The following is a 26,089-nucleotide window of genomic DNA, read 5'->3' as shown; positions in this document are numbered from 1 at the left end:
AGGCCTAATTAAAACATGAATGTAGATGGTAAATAGAGTTGGGGCAAGGACACATCCTTTGCGTACACCTTTCCGTACCAATATATCTTTTGTCAGACTACCATCAGTGTTCCACCTGACCTTTGCATATGTATCGTGGTGTAAGCGGATCAGGATATTGAGTATATAGGCTGGGAGACCTAGTTCACTCAGGGCTAGCCAAAGTTGGGTGCGATCTATCGAATTGAAGACCGTTTTTAGATCCATAAATACAACATACAGATGGCCACCTCTGATGGTCACTTCCTTCCAGATTAATAGGAGAAATCTAAAAACTTGGTCAGTGGTACTTGTGGAGGCCCTGAATCCCTGAAGGTCTGAGAGAATATTATTATCTTCGATCCAATTTTAGATCCTAGATAGAATAATTTTACAAAAGAGTTTTTGGAAGACATCTATAAGGCTGATCGGCCTGTAGTTACAGGGAGACCTTTTATCTCCCTTTTTGTAAATAGGAATAATCTCGGCACCCCTCCAGGTCGCCGGGATTTCGCCACCAAAGATGATGGCATTAAAAACTGCTTGAAGTAGAGGTCCCCATATTAAAGGTTCGGCCTTGAACATGTCTCCCAGAAGCTTATCTAGGCCCGGAGCTTTCCCACTCTGTAATGCATTTATGACTATAATAGTTTCCTCTAGGGTAATGACTGTCTCCACAGTTAAAACTATATTTAAAGATCTCGATTGCGAGCCAGGATCAGACAAAACCCCTTGTCCTGCATATAACTCTTCGAAGTACTCCTCCCACACATGGGGCTGTATATGAAAGTCAGTTTCTGTTTTTAAGTTGGGGGACCCCTTGGACAAGAGATGCCAAAACAGTTGTGTAGGAACTGGAGTCACCAGTTCCCCAGGGGGTAGCTTGGCGCAAGCAGGCAGGCACCTAAAAGCTTAGGTGTAAAGTGACCATAGAGCACACACATCCACTGAGACAGGAAACGCACGCAATGACTGACACCACACCAGTGAATTTGAGTCAAAATCACATAGCTTTTATCTATATCAGAATCAGGATAATCAGTAAACACAGCATCTCTATTTCGTCTGAGCATTTCAGCAAGGATAAACCTGTCATTTCATCAGAACGTTTCATCAAGGATAAACATGGCATTTCATCAGAGCATTTCATCAAGGATAAACATGGCATTTCATCAGAACGTTTCATCAAGGATAAACATGGCATTTCATCAGAGCATTTCATCAAGGATAAACATGGCATTTCATCAGAGCATTTCATCAAGGATAAACATGGCATTTCATCAGAGCATTTCATCAAGGATAAACATGGCATTTCATCAGAGCATTTCATCAAGGATAAACATGGCATTTCATCAGAGCATTTCATCAAGGATAAACATGGCATTTCATCAGAGCATTTCATCAAGGATAAACATGGCATTTCATCAGAGCATTTCATCAAGGATAAACATGGCATTTCATCAAGGATAAACATGGCATTTCATCAGAGCATTTCATCAAGGATAAACATGGCATTTCATCAAGGATAAACATGTCATTTAAGGCCATTAATCATCATCTCATTAGGCTAGAATTAACTGTCTGTCAGGCAGGAATACACATCCCACGCAGCCTGGGTTGCAGTAGCAAACAGTATGTCCTTAGGTCAACACTATCCCGGGTTAGTCCCCGTTTCTGGGGCAAGTGGGGCCAACAGGGCCCAACGATAGTCTTCTCCGGGGGAGGGGCGAGCTCCGGGCCTCCCTCTGGCCTTCCGCCCTCCTCCCCGGGGGTTACCTGTTCCTCTGGCCTCGCGAGGGCCCTTGCAGCGGGTTCCAGGCAGGGCGTGGGGCTCGCTCCCCGTGGAGCCCCTCCCGCCAGCAGTGCGAGCTCTCTGGTGAAGCCTGGGGTGAGAGGGGGCTTCGTGGCAGGGCCCGAGAAGAGCAGGGCTTCGTGGGGCCTCCGGCGGGCCTGGGGGCGGCCGGGGAGCCCCGCACTGTCAAGGGGCCGGTCCCGGGCCCTCAGATCAGTACAGGGGGGTCCCAGGTGGAGTCAGGGAGCACAGGGGTGACACAGCGCCAATACCTGGTTGATTCCCCAGTAGTCCTGTGGGATATTATAGGGTCTTCTCGGAGCTTGCTGGTTCCTGCGCCCTTGGTAGAGGGTTTCTTGAGGAAGGGGGGTTGAGTTGGTGGCTGAAGGCAGGTTAGTCAGTCACTGCAGGTCATCCCTGGGTTCCCCTCCCGCCGGGCCAGATCAGTGGGCTAGTCCAGTGTTCCTCGCACAGATTGGAAGGCAGCACCTAAGCCCTGTCACTCCCAGTGGAATAGGTCCCTGACTAGGCCCTACCGCCTAAGTCTCCTGCGTAGGTTCCCTCAGGTCAGCGTCGCCCCAACTGACTAAAAAGTTTCCCGCCTTCCCTTATATATGCCCAGGTCAGGTGACCACACTCTCAGGCGGCAAAAAGCAGACCCCTTCCCTGTTCTGGAAGGTTCCAGGAGCTTCCCTAATCTATCTATGGGAGAAAGAGGCGGCTGGTGTGGCAACAATGTTTTAGGGTCCCAGCCAGCTCCTGGCGACTAGGGTGCTACTAAAAAGACTGCTCTGCAGTAGCAGGGGCCATGTTGGGAGGAGAGAGCACCTACACCTTAGCATTGATTAGCAATGGGAAGGTGCTCGGAGACCTAAGGCCAACGAAAAAGAGGGCTGACAGGTCTAACACGCGTCCCCCCAGCCAAAAGTGGGGAGAGCTACCCAACCTCTATGGAGTTCTCATCACTAAGGCGGAAAAATCTGGAGAGACCGTCAGCATTGGCGTGGTCAACTCCGGGCCGATGTTCCACCTGAAAGTCCATCCCCTGTAGGGAAATGGACCACCTTAGTAACTTGGGATTTTCGCCTCTCATCTGCATGAGCCAGCGAATGGGTCGGTGGCAGTGCTTAATTTGTGCCGGTGCTTTCCGGGGCTGAGCACCGGCACTTATTTCTCAGGGCCGGGTCTACGTAGGGGTAGACAGAATTAAACATTCAGCAGGGGAATTCCAATTTGATGCTCGGTCTCCTCGTTATGTGGGGCCTGTCTTGTTTTCGGCTCTTCTGCCAAGTCTTGCGCTTGTTTTTACTTTGATTCAGGCTAGGGACGGATCACAGAAACACTGGATCACCGAGGTAGGAGTGGCAGCACCCATGCTTTGCGAGCAGCGATCAAACATCTAGACCAGCCGAGCGGCTGAGGCCATGCACTGAAGGGCCAACAACAATCATACAAGTGGCACAAGAGCGAAATAGCAAACACTCGAGAACCATGCACCTCGCAGATGTATACATGTGCGACGGCAGAGCCAGGTGCTCTATCAACAGACTGGGCTGTGAGGGCCTGCCATGCCTCCCAAGCAGTGCTCTCCACTCACCCAAAGTGTGCAGTCACCTGACCTTATTCAGCATCAGCACCGATCCCAAACTCCAGCAGGCCTGAAATTCTTTTATTTATGTGCGCCTGGACAGTGCATGCAGTGAGAAGAGAACGGCAGAGAATAGAAACTGAAACCATTCAGCACAACTGTTCACTCGCACCCGGCATTAAATGCTGCACACTTGGAATGCGCCTCTGCACGGAGGTCATTCTTGCCGAGCCAGGGTCACTCATGGAAAGCGCTCCAATGCCTTCAGTCGAGAAGGAGCTAAATAAATCTGCAGGGAAATAATCGTGATGCAGGTTTTGAGCGTGAGTTATTTCCACCATCCCCCTCCCATCCTCCAAAACATGCTCAGAGTCCTTCTGAGACTATACAGCATGCTTCTTAGGAGCTGTACAAATCGGGGTACCATTTCATGGCAGGTGTGATGTCAATTTCAGTGCACAAGTTTGAAGCTGTCCCGGCAAATATGTAATTGTCATAGCGCTATACGTTTTGAATGGCGGGCTGTGTCAATAGTGTTGTTTATGTGGTGATATTTTTTGGTGGTAAATGGGCAATGGAACCGTCCGTCCAACAACAGCCAATGTCGAGATGGTCTTTTTTCCTTGTTTTCATGCCAGTCACGCAGAGGGCCTACACACAGTCTTACATGGCTGCTGGGCTGTCATTAGCCCAGTGTGGAAGATGCCCAAGCATATGCCGCGCAGGAGTATGAGCTACTATTAGAATCAAAACTTTAAAAATCTTTGAGACATAGTGTAGGCTGCAATTCTTTTAAGTTTTGGAAGGGTGAGCTTCAAAAACCCAGGGAAGTTATAGAAACGATGAAACACTTCAGATAGGTGGCTAAGGGAGGTGGTATTTCCATTAACCTAAAAGAATTCTAGGCACTGTTGAGAAAATAACAGGAACGTCAGCAATTTCTAAGTTATATGATGAGGGAGAGAGTGCCTTGATGCAGGGTCTGGTGAGTCAGTGGAGTAATGAATTCATTGCATCGATCTGTGTTTGGCCTCATAGTCATATGTTCATCCTCGAGGTCAACAATATGAGGTTTCTTGAGTGGGAAACACAGGACTGAGCATGCGTTTCACAAAATACGCATTATGAACTGGAAGCCAGCATGCAGAACAGTGAGGAACAGAAGCAAGACAAGGTGGACATCATGGATGATAGCAGGGGCACAGTGACTATTGGTGCGGCCGGTGCAATGTACCTGAGCCCAGAGGTAAGAGTGGTCCAGTCTGGCCTGCACCAAGTGATGACATTTCAGAGGGTGCCTGTGCCCAGGATGTGCACTCCTGGTCTCATCAGTGGCCCCTAATGCGGCAGCTCAGTTTAGGAACCTACACAACACTGGTGAAAATGTTTTGGTAGGCCTTGCCGAGCTCAGCTCTTCTGAGGCACCTCATGCCTGCTTCCAGCTCTTACCAAACGGTCACAGCATAATAAACCCACACAGGTATTCCGCTAATTCCAAAGCATCAGCGTATCCCCAGGTCTCTGCCAGTGCTGCTCTCCCCTGATCCGTAGCTCTCACTGGCTGGGCAGTGGCCCTTCACTCACAGCGCTGCTGTGCCACCTCCGCTTCGGGCCTTTAACTGACACTTTTATCTTTTAGCAGAAGTACCAATTGTGATGCCACAAAACATATTTTGATGGCATAGAACCATAACACAGTAAATGAATTGCTATTGTGTGTCTTGGACAGCACAGTTATGCATTGGTGAGACAGGCCAAGAATGATTCAGTCCTGCCATCCTTCAACTTTACATAATGAATTACTTTATAGGTAATAAAGTAAAGGTATACACTCTTCTTGCTCTCCCTCTGTATCTGCTTTTCTTTCTCCTCTTCACACCTCACTCACTCCCTTCTCTTCATTCTTCCTTCACTATCTGCCCTTTGTCCATCTTTCCTCGAATTCACCTTCCTCTCTTTCCCTTCCACTTTCCTTTCACATATTCCCCGCCTTTCTCCTCTTTCCACTTTTCATTCTCATTGTTTTCAAATTCAGTCTTGCACTCTCAATCTCTGCATCTCTGTTTTCCGCATCTCTTCACATTCTTTGTCTACTGCATCTATCCTGGCCTTCAGACCTCTCCTCCTTCCTCACTCACTCTTTTATGCTTTTCCATCTTGAGCATATGTTTATATCCACTCCAGGAATCTTTGTTTTGAATCAGGGTCATAAATTTAAATCTTGATGTGGCCACTTGGTCTTTTTTCTTTCTGAGGTCGATAAAATTAGTGCCATTGAGCTGGATAACAAAATGTTAATTCAATGTCAAGGCCGCCTCTGGTTAATATGTGCTTTACAAGTATAAATGGTGTGTTAAGGACGCAGATATGTATTTGAATCAATTGTTTTTCTATTTCTTTGCAATATTGCCTAGCCCTCTGTCCCTCCTTGACTCAGTACCTTTCATACACGTATCCATTCCCCTGACCTCCTTTCTTTCCTTTGCGCCATCTTTTTCTTTCCTTGTTCTCTTCCTCAGCACCTCCAGCCATGCCTCCTTTCCTCTTTCCATTCTTGCTTCCTTACACCCTCATTCATTCCCCATCCTCCCTCCCTCCCTTTGTGCATTTCTTCCATATTCCTCCTTTATTTCCCGACTTTATTTTTTTCCTGCTCCTTCCTTCATCCCCTCTTTAACTTCTTCTTTTCTTATCCTCAACCCTTCCTTCTACTTTTCTTCCTCATTTCCTTTTTTCTTTCTATTCATCCATCACACATCGTTCACTCACTTTCTCTCTCATTCCTTCTATCCCTTCAGGTCTTCCTTTCACGTTCTTTTCTTATTCCCTCTTCCTTTCATCCATTTCTCATTTAATTCCTCACTCCAGTACTCACCTTCCTGCCTGCATTAGTTGCTGTCTACTTTAATGCATTCCTTCATCCCTTCATTTCTTTTAAGCAGCACAGTACAAGCATATTCTCTTTAGTTTGGAAAACTGCCTCAGGTCCTCAGCTGCATTTTGAGATTTACACCTATTCTCTCATTTAAGTTCACTTTTAAGTTGTTGTCATAGGCTTTGCATATGTTATAATATGTTATGTTACATTGATTCGTATAGCGCACTAATCACCCGAGAGGGTATCCAGGCCCTTGGCAGGCGTGTAGTTGTGAGGTTCTCAAGGTGCTAATGTGAAGAACCAGGTCTTCAGCTTCTTGAGGACCTCAAGAAGTGAAGAGGTACCTCTAATGTGTTTCGGCTTGTGTATGTGGCTGGAGCCAATAAAGGAAGTGGGTGGAGCTACTGGAGGTTGTTGGCGGAGCCGGGGAAGTGGGTGTGGCCTCCAAAAAAATGTGAGCACCTGCACTTTATATTTTACAAATTAAGCACTGGTCGGTGGTCTGTCTGAATCAGGAAGTGAGAGCCAAAAAGGTATGGCCTCAACTTCTTCAGAGCCCAGACCACAGCGAAGGCTTCTCGCTCGATGGTACTTCACCGTTGTTCCCGAGGGAGGAGTCTTCTAGAGATAAAGGCCACAGGTTGGTCTTGGCCGTCGTTGTTCAGTTGCGAAAGGACAGTGCCTATGCCGTGCTCAGAGGCGTCCGTCTGCACGATGAATTCCTTCGTGAAGTCAGGCGTTGCAAGCACCGGAGCGGTGCACATCGCGTGCTTCAGGGTATCGAATGCCTCTTGGCAAGCAGCCGTCCAGATCACTTTTCGTGGCTGCTTCTTGGACGTCAACTCAGTCAAGGGGGCTACAACGGTACCATACCCCATGACAAACCAGCGGTAATATCCAGTGAGGCCGAGGAAAGCTCGGACCTGAGTTTGGGTCTTGGGGGGCTACCAGGCCATGATGGTCTCAATTTTGGCCTGGAGGGGTTGCACCTTACCCCTGCCCACCAGGTGCCCCAGGTAGACAACAGATCCCTGTCCAATCTGGCACTTGCTAGCCTTGATGGTCAGGCCAGCACATTGCAGAGCCTGTAGCACCTCCTGAAGATGCTGCAGATGGTCCTTCCAGGTGCTACTGAAGACTGCTATGTCATCCAGATATGCCGCTGAGAAGGACTCCAGGCCAGACAGCACCTGGTTCACCAACTGCTGGAAAGTGGCCGGAGCATTCTTGAGGTCGTAGGGCATCACCCTATATTGAAAGTGGCCCCCGGGGGTGGAGAACGCTGTTTTCTCCTTTGCTCCATCGGCCATGGCAATCTGCCAGTACCCTGATGTTAAGTCGATGGTGCTGAGGTATCGGGCTGCTCCCAGCCGGTCAACCAACTCATCTGCCCGTGGGATCGGGTGAGCGTCTGTTTTGGTGACAGAGTTCAATCCCCGATAATCCACACAGAACCGAAGTTCTGGTGTGGTGCCCGGTGGGGCCGCTTTCGGCACCAACACTGCCGGACTGGCCCACGGGCTGCTGGAAGGTTCGATCACCCCCAGCTCCAGCATTTTGGCCACCTCACCCTGGATGCTGTTCTTGACTCTATCGAACAGCCGGTAAGACTTGGTTTTCACAGGTGGGCTGTCCCCTGTGTCCACATCATGGGTACACAGATGAGTGATTCCAGGCGTGAGGTAGAACAACAAGGCGTACTGCTCCAATACCTGGCGGCAGTCCCCCTGTTGCTCTGGGGTCAAGGATGGGGAGAGAACCACTCCCTCCACCGATCCATACTTCTCCTGGGCCACCAGAAGGTCAGGAAGAGGCTCACTCTCTTCCTCCTCACTCCCATCTGTCACCATGAGGAGAGCAAGCTCAGACCGCTCATGGCGTGACTTCAGGCGGTTGATGTGGAGCACCCGATGGGGCTGTCGGGGGGTCTTCAAATCAACGACATAGGTAGACTGGCCTAGTCGCTCCACAATCTCGTACGGACTAGTCCACCGGTCCTGGAAGGCACTAAGCTCCCCAGGCTCCATGATCCACACCTTCTGTCCAGCGTCCAACTCCACCGTCCGAGCGTTGCGGTCATACCACTCCTTCATGACGGCTTGGCTAGCCTCCAGGTTGTCTGAGGCTTCCTTCCACAGCTTGGCCATCTGGCTGCGGAATGCCAGCATGTACCTGATGACATCACGGGGAAGCTTCTTCGAAGTCTTCTCCCACCCCTCCTTCACCAGGCTGAGGGGCCCCCTAACGGGGTGGCTATAGAGCAGCTCAAAAGGGCTGAATCCGACTCCCTTCTGCAGTATTCTTTTACTTTGACGCCTAGACAAGCATGGCCCTATTTTCTGCCTCCTTTTCCCTTTTTGCCTTGGCTTGGGCCAGTTTATATAGCTTCCTGTAATTTTTAATGTCTATGGGAAGTTTTGATTTTACCACCACAATTAAGTCAGCCTTGGCTTTACCACAGGCCTTATTAAACCAAGGGGCTGTCTTCTGTTTTGCAAGATGGCATTGCATTGTTTGTAGAAGACTGGTCTAATTGAGGAGGTCAATTAAAGAGATATAGCCACAGTGTAATCTATGCTGGTGGCCATGGTACTCAGATCCACAAGAGTCTATTCCACCTTAGAATATATTTTCGGAAGAGCAGTCGGAGCAGCCTGTATCATTTGCCATTTGACTCTTTTATTGTTGTTATTAGTGATGACCGGGGCGCTCTTAGGCCCAGAGTTGCCGTACAGTGAGGCTGTGCCCGACAGTGTGAGAGCCAGAGCATTGTGATCGCTATCTTCCCATATTAATACGGCCATATCTTTAACACTGGGCCAAAGTTCAACATCGACAAGGATGGAATCAATCCTGCTTTTGTTTGCCCCTCTCTTGAACGTGTGGCATGCTTCTCTATCGGAATCAGTTCGACCATTACACGCTCGAACCCCATGAGTAATAGTGAATGATAAAACCTGATGCCCCACCCTAGTATGTTTCTTAACAGGTGGTATCTGGAGTTTAGCAATCCCTTTGGCTTTATCTCCATCTAATGTTAGTTCTTGTACATAGTCTACAGGTTCAAAAGTTGTGTCAAAGTCGCCTGCAACTATGAGTCGCTGATTCCCCTTAACAGTCTCAAGGTAATTAGTTAATGTTGTTAATGTGCTGGATAACTTGTGAGGACTCTTAAAGCGATTATAGATGTTAAATAACCTAACTTGGTTGTTCCCTTTGAAAGAGGATAGTTCTAGCCCAAGTTTTTCCTGAGAGCCGAGGTTTAGAACCTTGATTTTGCAGGCCAAAGTGTTTTTGACCCAGATTAGAAGACCACCAGCTGGGTGACCAACAATAGACTGCCTTGCTTCGATACTGTATGTAGTGAAACCCACCCTATGTAGACGTTCAACCGCCTGTGTTTCCTGTAATAGGCATGGATGAAAATTGTCCACTAACTTACACCAATCAGGGTCAATTAGCTTGGGCCTCGTGCCTGCAACATTCCAGGATAGAAGTTGAAGTTCCTGGAGTTCAATCATCGGTTCCTGAGTGAGACCTATGCTGTTAGTTACTCTCTTTGGCTCAATTTCTTGGTGGTGATGACATTTTGTGATTGCGCGGCCCGACGGGGCAGGATTATTATTACAAATTGCAGGGGCTTCATCTAACCGTGGGATGGGTGGTTCCTCTAGGGTGTTTGTTGGGGGTGGAAAAACTAAGTGTATTCAGTCTTGGGAATCTAAACCACCTAATGTTTGGAATCTATTTCTTGTTTCCAGAGGGGTGACCTCCAATTATTATATGTTTTATCTAAGTGAATATCTTTCTTGCAAGTCAGAGAACTGTGTGAAAGGCTCAGTGGTTAGTGTCAGGTAGGCACCTTACATAAAACCATATCACACCTCTATGCACCCAAAAAAAGTGCTATGATGGTCAGCTCTGTTGGTTTATCTCCACAGGTGATCCGGAGTCCTCCCTGAAGGTTCTACAGGCCACAAGTCAGAATGCAACAGCAGGTGGCACGGTTGTGCTGACGTGCTCCTTTGAGAACGAGGGTTGGACACATATCAGGGCAACCTGGACTCAGAAAAGGAATCAAACCATATCTGAAGATCTAAGCATCGCTGGACGCTGGAAACTGTCCTCCCTGGAGCAGAACAAACTAGGGGAAGCCACCTTGACCATCTCAGATGCCAAAGTGAGTGACTCTGATGTCTACTACTGTGAAATCAGTGTGACTGATGCAAACAAAGCGACCATAAGCCGCAAAGGAAAAGGGGGTGGAACAAAGCTTTTTGTGATTGAGAAGCAAAAAGGAAAGAAACAAGGTGAGTCTCTCAAGACACTTTTCAAACACTGCAGTCAATGGGCAGTTGCTTAAGTGCGGCTTTAATAGGAATCTCAATACCTCATGGATATTGAGAGCATGGGTGTTAATGAACATGAGTACTCAGACATTGTGCATTGTTGTACTGAACAGTCATGACAAAGTTAGAGTGATATCATTCCTTGTGTTAGTTGCCATTGACGACAGAGTTTCTCGACAGGAGTCAGAGCTTCCAATTGGGGCAGGTATATGAAGATGTGTGCACATGCAGGACTGTTTTGGTACGATAAGGGCCAGAGGCTTTACCTCAGGAAGACATCCGCTCTATAGGGGGCTCATAAACAGGCCATGAGGCTTTGGGACAATATTGCTTGTTGTCTTACTTCATCTAGCATTTGCACATTTACCCTAAGTATGTTCTAGACTAGACTCTTGCCCTGCGTGCATCACAATGCGGGTGTCACAGAGGTAATCCTGTGCAGACGTTTGTGCAAACTATCCTTCACACTGATCCTAGAGAAAGATAAAACTTCCTTTCCTTGGTTAGGGTGTGGCAGCCACAAGCAATGATAAAGCCACATTCAGGGGATTTATTACCATTGTCCGAAAGGCCTTTAGCTGGTCGCATTAGGGGAAAACCCATAAGCAAGGGTTGTTCAAAACACTGGCAAATGTGAATAAGGGATTCACATTCTCCTTCCTTCCCCAACCCTGGCTCACATCTATCAGCGCCCTTTCCGTGCCCCCACAGCTTTCCATAGGCCTCACCTTTCATACGTATACACCTCACCGTGCACAAAACTTGCTGCGTTCAATTGTATTGAACATAAGTCACTGAGTGTCTGAGTGACAATGGGTTGGGGAGCCTCCCTGTAGGAACTCCCTATGCAGGTGCCCAGAGCTTAGCCGACCCTGCAACTCATCTGAGCTGCTATTAAAAAGAGTCCCTCAATAAGTGCTAGGCTATGTTAATAGCTTCCAGTGTCTCTCCTTCCCCGTGGTCACAGTCAATCTTCTTCCCTTTCTGATGTTTGTACACACTTTGGTGCCGATTCCGATTCGTTAAAACCCGGGTACGAACCGTCGGACGGAGCGTTTTCTCCGTTCGACTCGTACCCGGGAAAAACACCATACAAACATGAGAGTACGATTCGTACGGAAACACCATTTCTGTACGAATCGTAAAAACCACCGACCGACTAAAAAATACCCACAATTCTGATCTGGGACGCCGCGGACGTGACGTTCGGACGGAGTCAGGCAGCGTTTCACGAACCAGCAAGTACGATTCGTGCCCACGTCACTCCGCACGGACAATATTTTACGGCAGCCATAAACTGCCGGGAAATCAGGACGACGCGCAGAAGGAGCACCTGTACGCGACGGACAGCCATGAACCCCAACCTACGTGTCATCCCGGCCCTCATAGCAGTCCACCTGGTGTACAGGAACCGACGCAGACGCCGCAGAAGGGCAGAACAACACCCAGGGGCAAAGGGGGGGGCAGAGGCAGGAAACATAACCCCCACCCGAGGTCAAAATCATACATGCCCTGTACATACCTGACCCCCAGGGCCTGGTCACTTCGGGGGTGGGGGCGTGTCCACCAAGGCCTGGTCCGCCACAACGGAAGTGGACATGGACGTGAACGTCAAAACAACAATTGTGGTACGCACCGTACCCACGCCTTAAGAGCGTGGGTACGAGTCGTAACACGCCCACCCCTATGTCACCCCAACAATGGCAGTATGGCCCGTACCCAGGCCTTTGGGATGTGGGTACGGGCCGTACCCCCATTGTTTGTGTGACGTAGGGGTACGTACCGTACCCATGCCATTAGGACGTGGGTATGAGTCGTTCCACGCCTACCCCTACGGCACCCCAACAATGGCGGGACGACACGTACTTATGTCCCAAAGGCATTGGTACGGTACGTACCCCTACGGCACCCCAACAATGGGGGTACGACCCGTACCTATGTCCCAAAGGCATGGGTCCGAGCCGTACCCCTACGTCACCCCAACAATGGCGGTACGGCCCGTACCCAGGCCTTTGAGACGTGGGTACGAGCCGTACCCCCATTGTTTGTGTGACATAGGGGTACGTACCGTACCCATGCCATTAGGACGTGGGTACAAGTCGTACCACGCCTACCCCTACGGCACCCCAACAATGGCGGTACGGCCCGTACCCAGGCCTTTGGGACGTGGGTACGGGCCGTACCCCCATTGTTGGTGTGACGTAGGGGTACGTAACGTACCAATGCCTTTGGGACGTGGGTACAGCCCATACACCCATTCGTGGTGTGCCGTAGGGGTATGGACCATACCCAGGCCGTAGGACGTGGGTACGGGTTGTACCACGCCAGTGGATAGACACATAGGGGTGTGTGGCCATCACCCCCAGCAGTGCCCAGACATAGGAGGGGTGGGTGCAGAGTCCTCCCAGCAGTGCCCAGACATAGGAGGGGTGGGTGCCCATCACCCCCAGCAGTGCCCAGACATAGGAGGGGTGGGTGCAGAGTCCTCCCAGCAGTGCCCAGACATAGGAGGGGTGGGTGCCTAACACTCCCAGCAGTGCCCAGACATAGGAGGGGTGGGTGCCCATCACTCCCAGCAGTGCCCAGACATAGGAGGGTTGGGTGCAGAGTCCTCCCAGCAGTGCCCAGACATAGGAGGGGTGGGTGCAGAGTCCTCCCAGCAGTGCCCAGACATAGGAGGAGTGGGTGCCCATCACCCCCAGCAGTGCCCAGACATAGGAAGGGTGGGTGCAGAGTCCTCCCAGCAGTGCCCAGACATAGGAGGGGTGGGCGCAGAGTCCTCCCGGCAGTGCCCAGACATAGGAGGGGTGGGTGCAGAGTCCTCCCAGCAGTGCCCAGACATAGGAGGGGTGGGTGCCCATCACTCCCAGCAGTGCCCAGACATAGTAGGGGTGGGTGCGGAGTCCTCCCAGCAGTGCCCAAACATAGGAGGGGTGGGTGCCCGTCACCCCCAGCAGTGCCCAGACATAGGAGGGGTGGGTGCAGAGTCTTCTCAGCAGTGCCCAGACATAGGAGGGGTGGGTGCCCATCACCCCCAGCAGTGCAAAGACATAGGAGGGGTGGGTGCAGAGTCCTCCCAGCAGTGCCCAGACATAGGAGGGGTGGGTGCAGAGTCCTCCCAGCAGTGCTCAGACATAGGAGGGGTGGGTGCAGAGTCCTCCCAGCAGTGCCCAGACATAGGAGGGGTGGGTGCAGAGTCCTCCCAGCAGTGCCCAGACATAGGAGGGGTGGGTGCAGAGTCCTCCCAGCAGTGCCCAGACATAGGAGGGGTGGGTGCCCATCACCCCCAGCAGTGCCCAGACATAGGAGGGGTGGGTGCAGAGTCCTCCCAGCAGTGCCCAGACATAGGAGGGGTGGGTGCCTAACACTCCCAGCAGTGCCCAGACATAGGAGGGGTGGGTGCCCATCACTCCCAGCAGTGCCCAGACATAGGAGGGTTGGGTGCAGAGTCCTCCCAGCAGTGCCCAGACATAGGAGGGGTGGGTGCAGAGTCCTCCCAGCAGTGCCCAGACATAGGAGGAGTGGGTGCCCATCACCCCCAGCAGTGCCCAGACATAGGAGGGGTGGGTGCAGAGTCCTCCCAGCAGTGCCCAGACATAGGAGGGGTGGGCGCAGAGTCCTCCCGGCAGTGCCCAGACATAGGAGGGGTGGGTGCAGAGTCCTCCCAGCAGTGCCCAGACATAGGAGGGGTGGGTGCCCATCACTCCCAGCAGTGCCCAGACATAGTAGGGGTGGGTGCGGAGTCCTCCCAGCAGTGCCCAAACATAGGAGGGGTGGGTGCCCGTCACCCCCAGCAGTGCCCAGACATAGGAGGGGTGGGTGCAGAGTCTTCTCAGCAGTGCCCAGACATAGGAGGGGTGGGTGCCCATCACCCCCAGCAGTGCAAAGACATAGGAGGGGTGGGTGCAGAGTCCTCCCAGCAGTGCCCAGACATAGGAGGGGTGGGTGCAGAGTCCTCCCAGCAGTGCTCAGACATAGGAGGGGTGGGTGCAGAGTCCTCCCAGCAGTGCCCAGACATAGGAGGGGTGGGTGCAGAGTCCTCCCAGCAGTGCCCAGACATAGGAGGGGTGGGTGCAGATTCCCCCCAGCAGTGGACAGAGACATGGTAGTGTGTACACCATCCTACAATTAGCAAAACTCCATGGGTGCATGAAGGCATACACAAAATGCGACTATATTGAGAGTGGCATGCCAACACATCACTGACAGCAGTGTCCTACTCCCATGAGGGTGGATGTCCATCCCCCACTGCATGACAAACCACATGTGGGTGTGATGACCAATTACACATGCATACCCACCCCAGCCGCTGGCAGCACAATACACACACTCAGAGCATGCAACAAGACTGCATATTCATGTGCCACCCTACTAAACTAAGAGAACCAAAGGGAACACACACTGTCACGCACATTCCAGGACTCATAGGAATGTACAGGTGCTGGGGCAGCCAACAAGTTGATGTCTCCCATCGAAGGAAAAGGGTGGAGTACCCACAGATTCAATGCCCCCAGCAGTGCCCAGACATAGGAGGGGTGGGTGTAGAGTCCTCCCAGCAGTGCCCAGACATAGGAGGGGTGGGTGCCTAACACTCCCAGCAGTGCCCAGACATAGGAGGGGTGGGTGCCCATCACTCCCAGCAGTGCCCAGACATAGGAGGGGTGGGTGCAGAGTCCTCCCAGCAGTGCCCAGACATAGGAGGGGTGGGTGCCTAACACTCCCAGCAGTGCCCAGACATAGGAGGGGTGGGTGCCCATCACTCCCAGCAGTGCCCAGACATAGGAGGGGTGGGTGCAGAGTCCTCCCAGCAGTGCCCAGACATAGGAGGGGTGGGTGCACAGTCCTCCCAGCAGTGCCCAGACATAGGACAATATACTCCAAACACAAGTACAGTGACCACCAAGGATGCCACAAATGATGCAGGTGGAGACATTGCTGAGCCTGCATGGCCAAAGTTGAAGGGATCCGTCACACACCCAGGAAATGTAGACACAGCTCAGCACAACAATTGGGAAACACCCTGCAGGGACGATGCCAGGGTCCACAGAGGAAGGAACACACCTTGGGACAATGTCACCATACAGTAAGAGCGTACATGACCAAAGATTATTTGCAGAGACCTTGTGATGGCACGCAGATACCAGGGTCCACCCCATGAGCAGCACACTACAACATTTCCCAGACACCTAACACATTATCACCACCCCAACTCAGGGAGCAGCAGCACCAACAGCAATACCGGAAAAGCATTTGTGTGCAAATGAAAAACAAAATGCTTTATTCAGCATAAAAAAAATATTGGATTTGAAATGTACACTATATACAAGGCACATAGGCCAGTCCATATTTGAATTCTGGGGGGGGGGACACACTGGGACGCGTCTCCCCTAGCTTGCCTGCACAGTTAATTCTTCCATTTCATCCACAGAAGGGGGGGCATCATGTGGGGGGGAAGGACCAGGCACCGCAGGGACAGGAGGGGCAAGGGTAGGTGTTGTGGGTGCAGGGAGGGACAACTCCGCCACAGGGGGTGTGGCAGTGCCAAAGGTGGTGGTCAGGATGGCGCTGCACACGGACGCAAGCTCTCCCAGCGTCTCCCCTGCACCCGATGGACCCACAGGCCCCAAGGAGGGGTGGGCAGAGGGATGGGTTGCAGCGCTCCTGGGGGAGGGTGTGGACAGGGGGGGGACTCAACTACCCTGGCCGGGTACTGCCTCCACCGCTTGCGGGGTGGTGTCATCCTGGGGCTGAGGGACACACTTGCAGTGAATGCTGCCTTCTCCGACTGGTGGCCAGGAGAGCTAAGGGGAGTGGATTTGGAGGGAGTGGGTCGTGAGGACTGTGGACTCCCACTGTGGCTGCGTGTCTTCCGATTGCCCCCCGACCCAGTGGGTGTGCCTACTTCCCCCTGTGTGTGCGTGACAGGAGGTGTGCGCTTGCCCTTCCCTGGTGGTGTGCTGCGTGTGTCTGGTGGGGTGCGTACATGGGGACGTCTGGGTGTGCTTGGGACAGGCATGGGAGTGGGAAGTGTGGATGGTGCAGGGGTGGGGGGGGCAGAGCGCTGCAGGAGACCCACTGCTGCAGTCAGTGACGAGTCTACGGACCTCAGCAACCTCCGTTGGTCAGACATCGCTGCTGACATGCCCTCCATGTACGACACCATCTGTGTCAGCTGTTTTGTGTGGCCATGGAGGACATTCAGCTGCGAGTTCTAACCAACCTGCAACTGCCGCAGAATGTCCACAGACTCGGCATTGACGGCAGCAGGGGAGACAGGGGCAGGGGGTGCGGTGCTTGGGACTAAGGAGACATGTTGGTGCCTAGCACGAACGGAAGGGACCCGAGCAAGTGGGAGGCCGGTGAAAGCAATGGAGGGGGCGGCGAGAGATGGAGTGCTGCTTTAAGCACTGGGAGCAGCCTCCCCCCCCCCCCCTCTGGGAGCTCAGCCTCGGACCCGTCAGCGTCATAGTCGGTGGTGTGACTGGACAGGTCCTCCGCATCACTCCCCTCGGCCTCCGTGCCACTCGATGCGCCAGACTCAGCAGCACTGGTGGCACCGGTGCTGGATCCCTCCTCAAGATCCGTGCCAGTGTCTCCCTCGGTTTCCCCCAACGATGCTGTGGGCAAGGTGAAGAGTCAGGAAAAATCAGACACCTGTATACATATGACACATGATTCAAAACTACATAGGTCACAGTGCATAGCATGAAAAACAACATGAGTAACATCTACAATACTACGCACATATGGAGGCCCTGCACCACACAGTTGGATGACCCACCATGCACTGTTGTGCATAGTTCTGTATGTGGCTCTGCAGAATCACTAGACAATAGTAGTATCATGTACTATCCGATCAAAAATACTAGTCAAATATCTGGTTGGCCATTTTGTTTGTGGTAATTGTCAAAGCCTTAACATTGAGAAGACTTGAAGAGGACAACCCAAAGGACAGGACCCAGTGACTAGAGCTATTGGTCAATCAGAGTTTTATTATTCCAAAGAAAACCTTCTATAAAGAGTGGGCAACTGTGCAAGCTTCGCTACACACAGAGTAATATAATAGTAATAGTAGTAGTAGTAGTAGTACAGAGAGTCATAGCAGAGGCAGTTCGAAGCAACTTAGTTAGAGGCAGGGATAAACAGAATTTGGAAACAGATAGTCAAGGTCAAAGAAGTAAGCTTTTGTAAATAGAATTAGAAAGTGGAACCATAATTTATAGTTCGGAAAAAAAAGATGCAGTAAAAGTTAGGGAAATGTAAATGTCAATATAACCACTGGAGGACTTACTGGGGCCAGCAGCAGTAGCCTCGGTAGAGGAGCGGTCCTCCTGTGGTTCCCCCGCCGACTCCGACCCCGTCTTCTAGCCCCTGGGTGGTGCTGATGATCATGTAAAATATAATAAAGAAAGAGACAAACATTAAGGAGTGCTGTGAAAGAAATAATAATAAATCATTTGGAAAAATAAGTCAAACAACATTTTAGGAAACAACAATTGCAATAAAATTGACCTACCTAATCAGATGGATCGACTACTGGCTTCTTCCTGCATTCACGGATCGTCTACTTATTTATGAACACTCCAGTGTTCCATAATCATTCTGATTACAAATACTAACGAAGCCTAGTAAGTACCACCTGACCTACACCACCTATTCCAGACGGGCCAATTGTTCACTAAGTCTGCATTTCCATTTTTTTTCAGCCATCAAATGCATAGATGAGATGGAGGACACATGCATAGTTGCATACATTTGTGCATACATACAACAAATTGTGGGTTGGTTTCATGATTCTGATCTAGTTCTGCTACTGACTGACCATGCTAAGCCTACCACTCACTAAACAAAGTACAAAAGGTTCTACGGAGGACTAGGGTAAGCAGCACTCAGTGACAGAGGAGGCGTCACGCAGACCGCGTAAAACAATTATTAACTAATACTAACAAACTAAACCTAGTATCCAATATCCATCCACCACTATTTCACAGTAGGACAATGGAAGGACTAGAGTCTCTCTAGAAAATCGCATTACCTAACTTCATTTCTCTAAAATAAACTTACATAATCTGCACAAGCTAGCGCAAACTAAGTTGCAAACAAGTAAGAGTACCACCGAGCACCTGGGTCCTTAAATCAAAGAAGATTTTGCTTTTTGGAACGTAATTTACCAGCAACGCGTAGTATGCAGCAGTATTCTTGTTGTTCGTCAAATTTAATTTATACACAATAAGTTACTCACCAAGCCCGACGACCTCGACACCTAGCAGGTCCAACAGGTCCTGCTCCCGGTCCAGGATGTTGGACCACCGGTGAGCCAGCTGATTATGGGTGCGCCGGACCCCAGAGCACCGGAACACTGCCCGGCGCACCTTCGCCCACCGACGGTGCCGCTCCTGGGTAGCGTACCCAGAGCCGGGCCTGCCGCCTGCTGCCAAGTTCAAGGGGAGGTGGCGCTGAATGAAAAAAACAAGGGCGGCCACCTTCTCCTCCCCAAACAGTTGCCGGGCCTGCACCCCTGCAGGACGCATTCTTCCGCATGGCAGGTGGCCCTTCTCTGCTCCTGCAGGTCCCTTGCCCTTGCCACTCGGTGTGCCCTTGGCCATGGTTCTGGGGTAGGTGGGAGGCGGAAAAGAAAAGTTAGAAGGGGAAAATAAAGTTAGGGGGAAGAAGATAGAAAGAACTTTATAAAAGTAACAAAAACACAGTAAAAGTAGAAATAAAATGGAAAATATAAACTTAGGCAAAGAGAGAGATAGATAATAATTTTAAAAAAGTCAGGAAAAATGTTTTAAAGACAAAGCATGGCAAAGACTAAGGGAGGATAGAAAAGTAGGCCCAGAACCATAGCATAGAGTGAAAAACAAGATGGCCGCGCCCATTCGCGACTGCGTGGGTAAGTTTGCGTGATATTTCTCGCGAACATGTACTATTCATCGCAAACAAGTAAAATGCGCTCCCGAACACGTCAATGCACATCGCGAACACGCTATCCACGACCCGGAACAGGAAATAAGGCATCGCGAGCGGGCGGGACAATAGAAAAACAAGATGGCCGCGCCCATTGGCGACCGCATGGGTAAGATCGCGAGATATATCCCCGAGCATGCAAACAGCTCCCCGAACATGCTTACCGCGCTCGCGAATAAGAAAAAGCCATCGCGAACAGGTTGCCACAAACAACTACGCAAGCTCACGAAGCTACGCGAAGGTCGCGTAGTGCAATGACATCTTCGCGAAGCTTCGCGAAGCTTCGCGAAGAGCAGCTACGCGAACTACGCCCAGGGTTAGCTTTAACCAGAGGGATCTTGACAACATGCCAAGAAAATCCCTGGGGGCTGTACTCCATATGAAGTCATGTTCGGGATAAGAATGTGGGTACCTGACCTAGATGGTGTCAGCACAGTGGCAGATGAAAAACCATTTGACATCAATCAATGTATGGCTGCTTTACAGGAACTCAATGAATTCTGGGCAGTAGAAAGCAACGTCCAAGTGAAACACACTGCCACTGGAGAAGTGAAAGCTGTTCCGGCAAGACCTGCCTGGATCCCAAAAGTTGGAGACCTGGTCAGAGAAAAGATAGTGGACAGAAAGTAATTTGGGTCATTATAGAGAGCGTCTGTATATGTCCTGGCTGTCTAAGGAACAAGAATAGTACTTCTTCCGCCCTTTGCCGGTTGCAAAGGCAAGAGATTTGTCTCAATTGATCTGATCAAACCACACTATGTGGGCGATACTCAATAGTAGGCTGCATGGGCTCCTGGGTAGCCACTGATCTCCTCTTGCTACCATACAGGAAGTTCAGATCGAAAGACTAATAACTTTTGACGACTCCACTCCGCGAAGTGAAGGAGTTACCAACAAACGGAATACAACTTTTACCTGTTGAAAATGAGCAACATCAAACTACAAATGACACACAGACCTCAATTTGGCCAAATGCCCTTGTCTATGTGAATTTGTCTTGAATGGAGGCATCTGCCATTTCCACAAAACTGCTGAGCTACCAAAGATGGATCGGACTGCGTCTGGCTACTTCATTGATTTTGACGATTTCTCATCGGGTCCAAGTGAACCCGAGTTACCGCCACTGCAGTTCACTACAAACAACAAATTTGTGATTTTTACCTTTGGTTGAAAATACTTACTTTGTTTTTCCCTGGCTACAGCTCTGGATTACAATTGGTCTACTATTCCTAGTCTTTTGGATTGGTATAGTGACTGCCTTTTTCTTGCTCCTGAATGTACATTACCTCCCAGAACTCTCTGCAGTACAACATGTGAACTTGGGCCTAAAACCACATGCATCATCACACTGTGAACAGAGGGGCCTGTCCTTAGTGAACATTACAGCAGTTCCAGTTCCTGAAGGAATAGTTTGGGACACAGTTTTCTATGATTTGTATGGTTCTACTGAACTATTAAGAACTCCACGGGCATATTATCAAGGACTGGCGATAACTAACCTAGGTTAGCACTAGTTTTTCTGTTGCCGTCTATCGCCTGTTTCTTCCACCCTGTTATCGCAGTATTACCAACACGGCGCTAAAAGGCAATAGCTTCCGCGAAAACTGCTGCTAACCACTGCGAGATGGCGATAGGAAAACTAGCGATAGCGGTCAGATTCCAGCAATAAGCTTTTACCGATAAAAAAAGCACGCTAACCCGCAAGTGTGGACTTTGACATAATAGCTTATCAGTCCACCTACCATAGAAAAGATGTACACATACAGTTAAAATGCGGATCTGAACACCCAAGGCCAAGTGCAGCACACATCAGCAACACCCCTCAAGCCCCCCAACATCCAGGAATACCATGATTAGATCCTGGATGCCCCGCTGGACTTGCGCCTGTGATGTCTGCGCAGTACCCGCTGTCTTCTTCGTCGCTGCCTCGGGGTGGTCCTGGGGGGTGGCATTGGCAGTGGTTGCTTTTGCCTTCGTGGAACCCCTGAACGGCATGATCACCACCTCCATGGCGTCTGTGGCTCTCCTGATGGAGTTCTGGCCTAGTCCTTCCTATGTAGCTCCATTCATCACCAGTTTAAGTCATGTTTTTTTCTGGTGTTAAATTCCTGGTGCTAACGGGGCTTAGCACGACTTTTCTTGGCGCTTCGCGGGTCCGGGTTATCATTGAGAAAAGTGCGATGTTGTGTCAGTGACTTTTTCTGTCAACTTTTGGTAAGGAACGCCAACTTTGCATGTCATTAGCGATAAATATCGCTAACATGCTTTGAGATAAAAAAAACGGGCCGCTATCGCCAAAAACCTCTGGCTAAGGCCCAGTAGCTGCAGCTTGCTAATAGGGCGATAAAATTATCGTCGCTTTAGCTGCAAAAAAGTGCCGCTAAAGCGACGAAAGGCCCTTAATAATATGCCCCCACATGTATTCAAAATTACTCTTAGTGATATCATCACCTCTAGTACTCTCTCTGATGATTGGGACATTGAAACTGTGCACACTGTGCTATCTGATTTAGAAAAAGCTGATGCATTTTCAAATGATTAATTGTATGATGGTACATCGAGTTTTGGCAACATGTCCTGTTACCAACACTATGGTCACCATTTTTTGCACAAAGCTAGTATCCCACGGAAAGTTTTCACTTACCATGAATGGGAACATGAATGCTTAGTGAGAATACAACATCTCCGCACCCCTCCTTGCCTCCCCTAAACACTGAAGCCAGCCAATCCAAATCTCTACTGTCAATATTGGTCCAACTGTGGTCTGCATCCACACACCTTCATAATATCCAGTCTATCCATCATTTGCAGAAGATATCCAGAGTTACCCAACAGGACTTCCTGCCTGTTCCTGGTTTGGTGGACTATAATTCCCAGCATGACCACTTGTCATGTGACGTCACAAGTTCTCTGGAATGTGCGCGATGAGACATCGATCTTTGATATAGTATGCCGATATGCCGTTTCCTGGTCCCAGCAAGTGATCTGTTCAGTGACTCTTATAAATAGAGCACACTGCAGAAACAAGGTGCCTGCCAGCAGGTCGAGCACCTCAATCAACAAAACTCCTTGAAATGATCCTCGCTTGGGCAACCAAATAACAAACAGGAGTTCTAAAAAAAAACATAACAATTTTCACCTGTATTCCTCATCAATACAAATTGTGATTGTGTCCCACTCTTTCTCCAATTAAAACAGCATTATTCCTAATATTGTTTCCTCAAGAGAATGCTCCTGTTCCCAAGGCCAGGTCTTTCTTCAGCATTTTTTACGGTATGCCGCAAACAGGATTTTCTAGACACAATAGCCCAGTGTCTTCTGAGTGCCTTTTGTCCATGTCTCACAGACACTGTTCCCACCAGTCCCTTACCTGAGGAGACCTTAAAATTCCCATGGAGTCAAAATGCATCAACACCATATCCCAGGGCAGAAGTTACCCGGAATTCTACAAATGTGTTACCAAAATATTTTAGGGTTCTGGTTCCCCTGTTGTGAAATTAACCATATGGAGGAAGGATCCTAGGATTCTTTTTTCTGTACTACATATTATCCAGATAATAGACTGCTTCATATGATGACATCTCTGTGCAGATCAAGCATATATCTTCACATATTGGACTGATTTTTTTGATTGCAGCCATGTGCTGATCAAACGGCTAACATTTCTTCCATCACATGCACAAACTCTACTCACTAGTGACAGTCCCAGTTTTAACCCCAATGATTCCAAATCAATTACGTTATAGACAGAGAAAAATGTTTTCTGAAAAAAAAGCAAAGTTGCTTTTTGGATTGGGATTTGAAAGATTTTAAAAATTTTTGACTCCCATACTTTCATGTGGACCAATCTACTTGGTTTATCTGTCCAGGCCTCAATTGTGGCCATCCTCAAATTGCTCCAATACTCATATAGCATCTCAAAGAATACATCCCTGAGCTCCTCCCTCACAGTGAGGGGGTTGTAGCCCTCAGATGCACTAGGAGTTACAACTGAGAGGAGAAATCCCAATTGATGAAGCATGCCACCTCAGTGAGTGATGGGATTCCGTCCTTCTTAAAGGATTCCCCCACTATGTAGGAAAGAGATCTTGCTTGTGCCACTTGTCTTTAGTGCTTTTTGAAGCCTGCCAGACCTGCGGATAAAATTTTGTTTTGCTAGAGTTTGATAAGGGGAGTAACCTGAGCAGGTCTTTAAACATTCTCCCTTGGACCCTCCCTCCTCTGTTTGGTTTTTATCAGTTATATGTGCACCAGCTCTGCTTTGTTAAAGGTTACAGTCTATGACTGTGATACACATATTTAAACACACACCAGAGCAGTGGGGGCCTTCCCAGAGAGATTACACTCACTCTAACCCTTGTGGACTATGGACTCACATAGTCATTATAAGAGTGACGTAATGTCTTTCCCACTGCTGGCGGGTACAACACACTTGTTTTAGGGAGGAATGGACTGGTGGGATGTAACCTGCATAAGCGTTCTCCTGCTCAGTGGGGGCATTGCCTCATCAATATCTTCCCCTGGTTTATGCTACTGTAGAGGCAGCACTTCCCTAGACAGAACCTTTCCTGTAGAAACACTGACTCATTTGCATTCTTCAACCCATCAATTACCATCTTATATGTTCCTTGTTGACTGGAAATGTCCCTCCTCAAGAAGTGCTCCGCAGACCTTACGGACCTCAAAAACTACAGACCCATTTCACTCCTCCCCTTCGCGGATAAAGTCCCTGAGAAGATTGTCAACATCCAGTATATGGACTTCATTGAAGCAATCTCAAGCCTTGATTCATCCCAATCTGGATTATGCAGCGACTACAGCATCGAGACCACCATCCTCGCCGCCACAGACGACATGCGCACTCTTCTCGACTAGGGCCACACAGCGGCCCTCATCTTAAAGGACCTCTCGGAGGCCTTCAACACTGTCTCCCACCGCACACTCATCGCCAGACTGCACAACGGTGGCATACAGGTAACTGCCGTCGACTAGATCCGCTCTTTCCCCATCGGCTGAACCCAAAGAGTCAGACTACTGCCTTTACTCTCCGGACCCACATAGATCAACTGAGGTGTACCCCAAGGATCGTCACTCAGCCCCACTCTCTTCAACATCTACATGGCCCCCCTCACTGCCATTGTCAGACAGAATGAACTCAGCATAGTATCCCATGCCGATCACACCCAGCTCATCCTCTCCCTCACGAGGCAACCCGACACCACCAGACTCAACTTCCAGGAAGGAATGAAAGAAGTTGCATACTGGATGAGCAGCAACTGTCTGAAGCTCAACTCAGAGAAGACAGAAGTCCTCGTCCTCGGACCCACCCCGTCAGCATGGACAACATTTGGTGGCCCATTGCCCTCGGCAAACCCCCCACCCCAACGGACCACGCCTGGAACCTCTGCATCATACTCGACTCCTCCTTCACCATGACTCGACAGATCAACGCTGTCTCCTCCATGTGCTTCAACACCCTATGCATCCTTCACAAGACCTTCGAGTGGATCCCCCCAGAATCCAGAAAGACCGTCATCCGCAAACTCATAACCAGCAGACTGGACTACGGAACCACCCTCTACACTGAAATTAACAAATCCCTGCTCCGGAATCTCCAGACCACCCAGAACTCCGCTGCCAGGCTCGTCCTCGGCATCCCACAACATGAACACCACACCCAGCACCTACGAGACCTCCACTGGCTCCCCATTGAGAAGAGAGTAACCTTCAAGCTACTAACTCATGCCTGCAAAACCATCCACAACACCGGACCCCAATACCTCAATGAAAGAGGCTCCTTCCACGCACCCAAGAGAAACCTCCGCACCGCCGACCTCACCCTCGCCGAAACCCCATGCATCCGCAGAGCCGGAACAGGTGGAAGAGACTACTCCTACATTATGGCAAAAACCTGGAACAAACTCCCACTGAACATCAGACGTTCCCCCACTCTGCTCACCTTCAGGAAAAGCCTCAAGACATGGCTCTTTGGCTGATTCGGAGCTGCACGCTTCTCCCCAGCGCCTTGAGACGCTCACGGGTGATTAGCACGCTTCACAAATCCCTGATTAATTCATTTCTATATGTTGTGCACTGACAACCAAGCATTGACTATACAGACAATCGAGTACCACAGAGGAGACTGAGTGTGCTGCCATCTATGAGGATTAATGGATCATGGACCACTCTAAATCCCTTCTCCTAACAAGAGCATACATTCCACTGACCATGCCACTGCAGGCATTCACTCAGTTTATGGGGAGAACCCAACACCTCCCTCTGCCTCCGAGGCCATCCTGCAAGCAGCTCTTGCAAATCACCCTCACCTGCCAGGATCATTACTAGCTCTCCCTTCAGGATACTCTCTGCAAGGCCCTCCACACCACTAATCTGCTCACTTAGCTGAGAAACCGTTCCTTTTAGACCGAGTCCTCTCATGAATCTGGATCTCCACAGCAAGTAGGGTGGCCATCTCCTCCTAAGGGCCCAGCTCT

Source organism: Triturus cristatus, chromosome 2_2, assembly GCF_964204655.1.
Source record: "Triturus cristatus chromosome 2_2, aTriCri1.1, whole genome shotgun sequence".
NCBI classification, from domain to species: Eukaryota; Metazoa; Chordata; class Amphibia; order Caudata; family Salamandridae; genus Triturus; species Triturus cristatus.
This window is presented reverse-complemented; position numbering follows the sequence as displayed.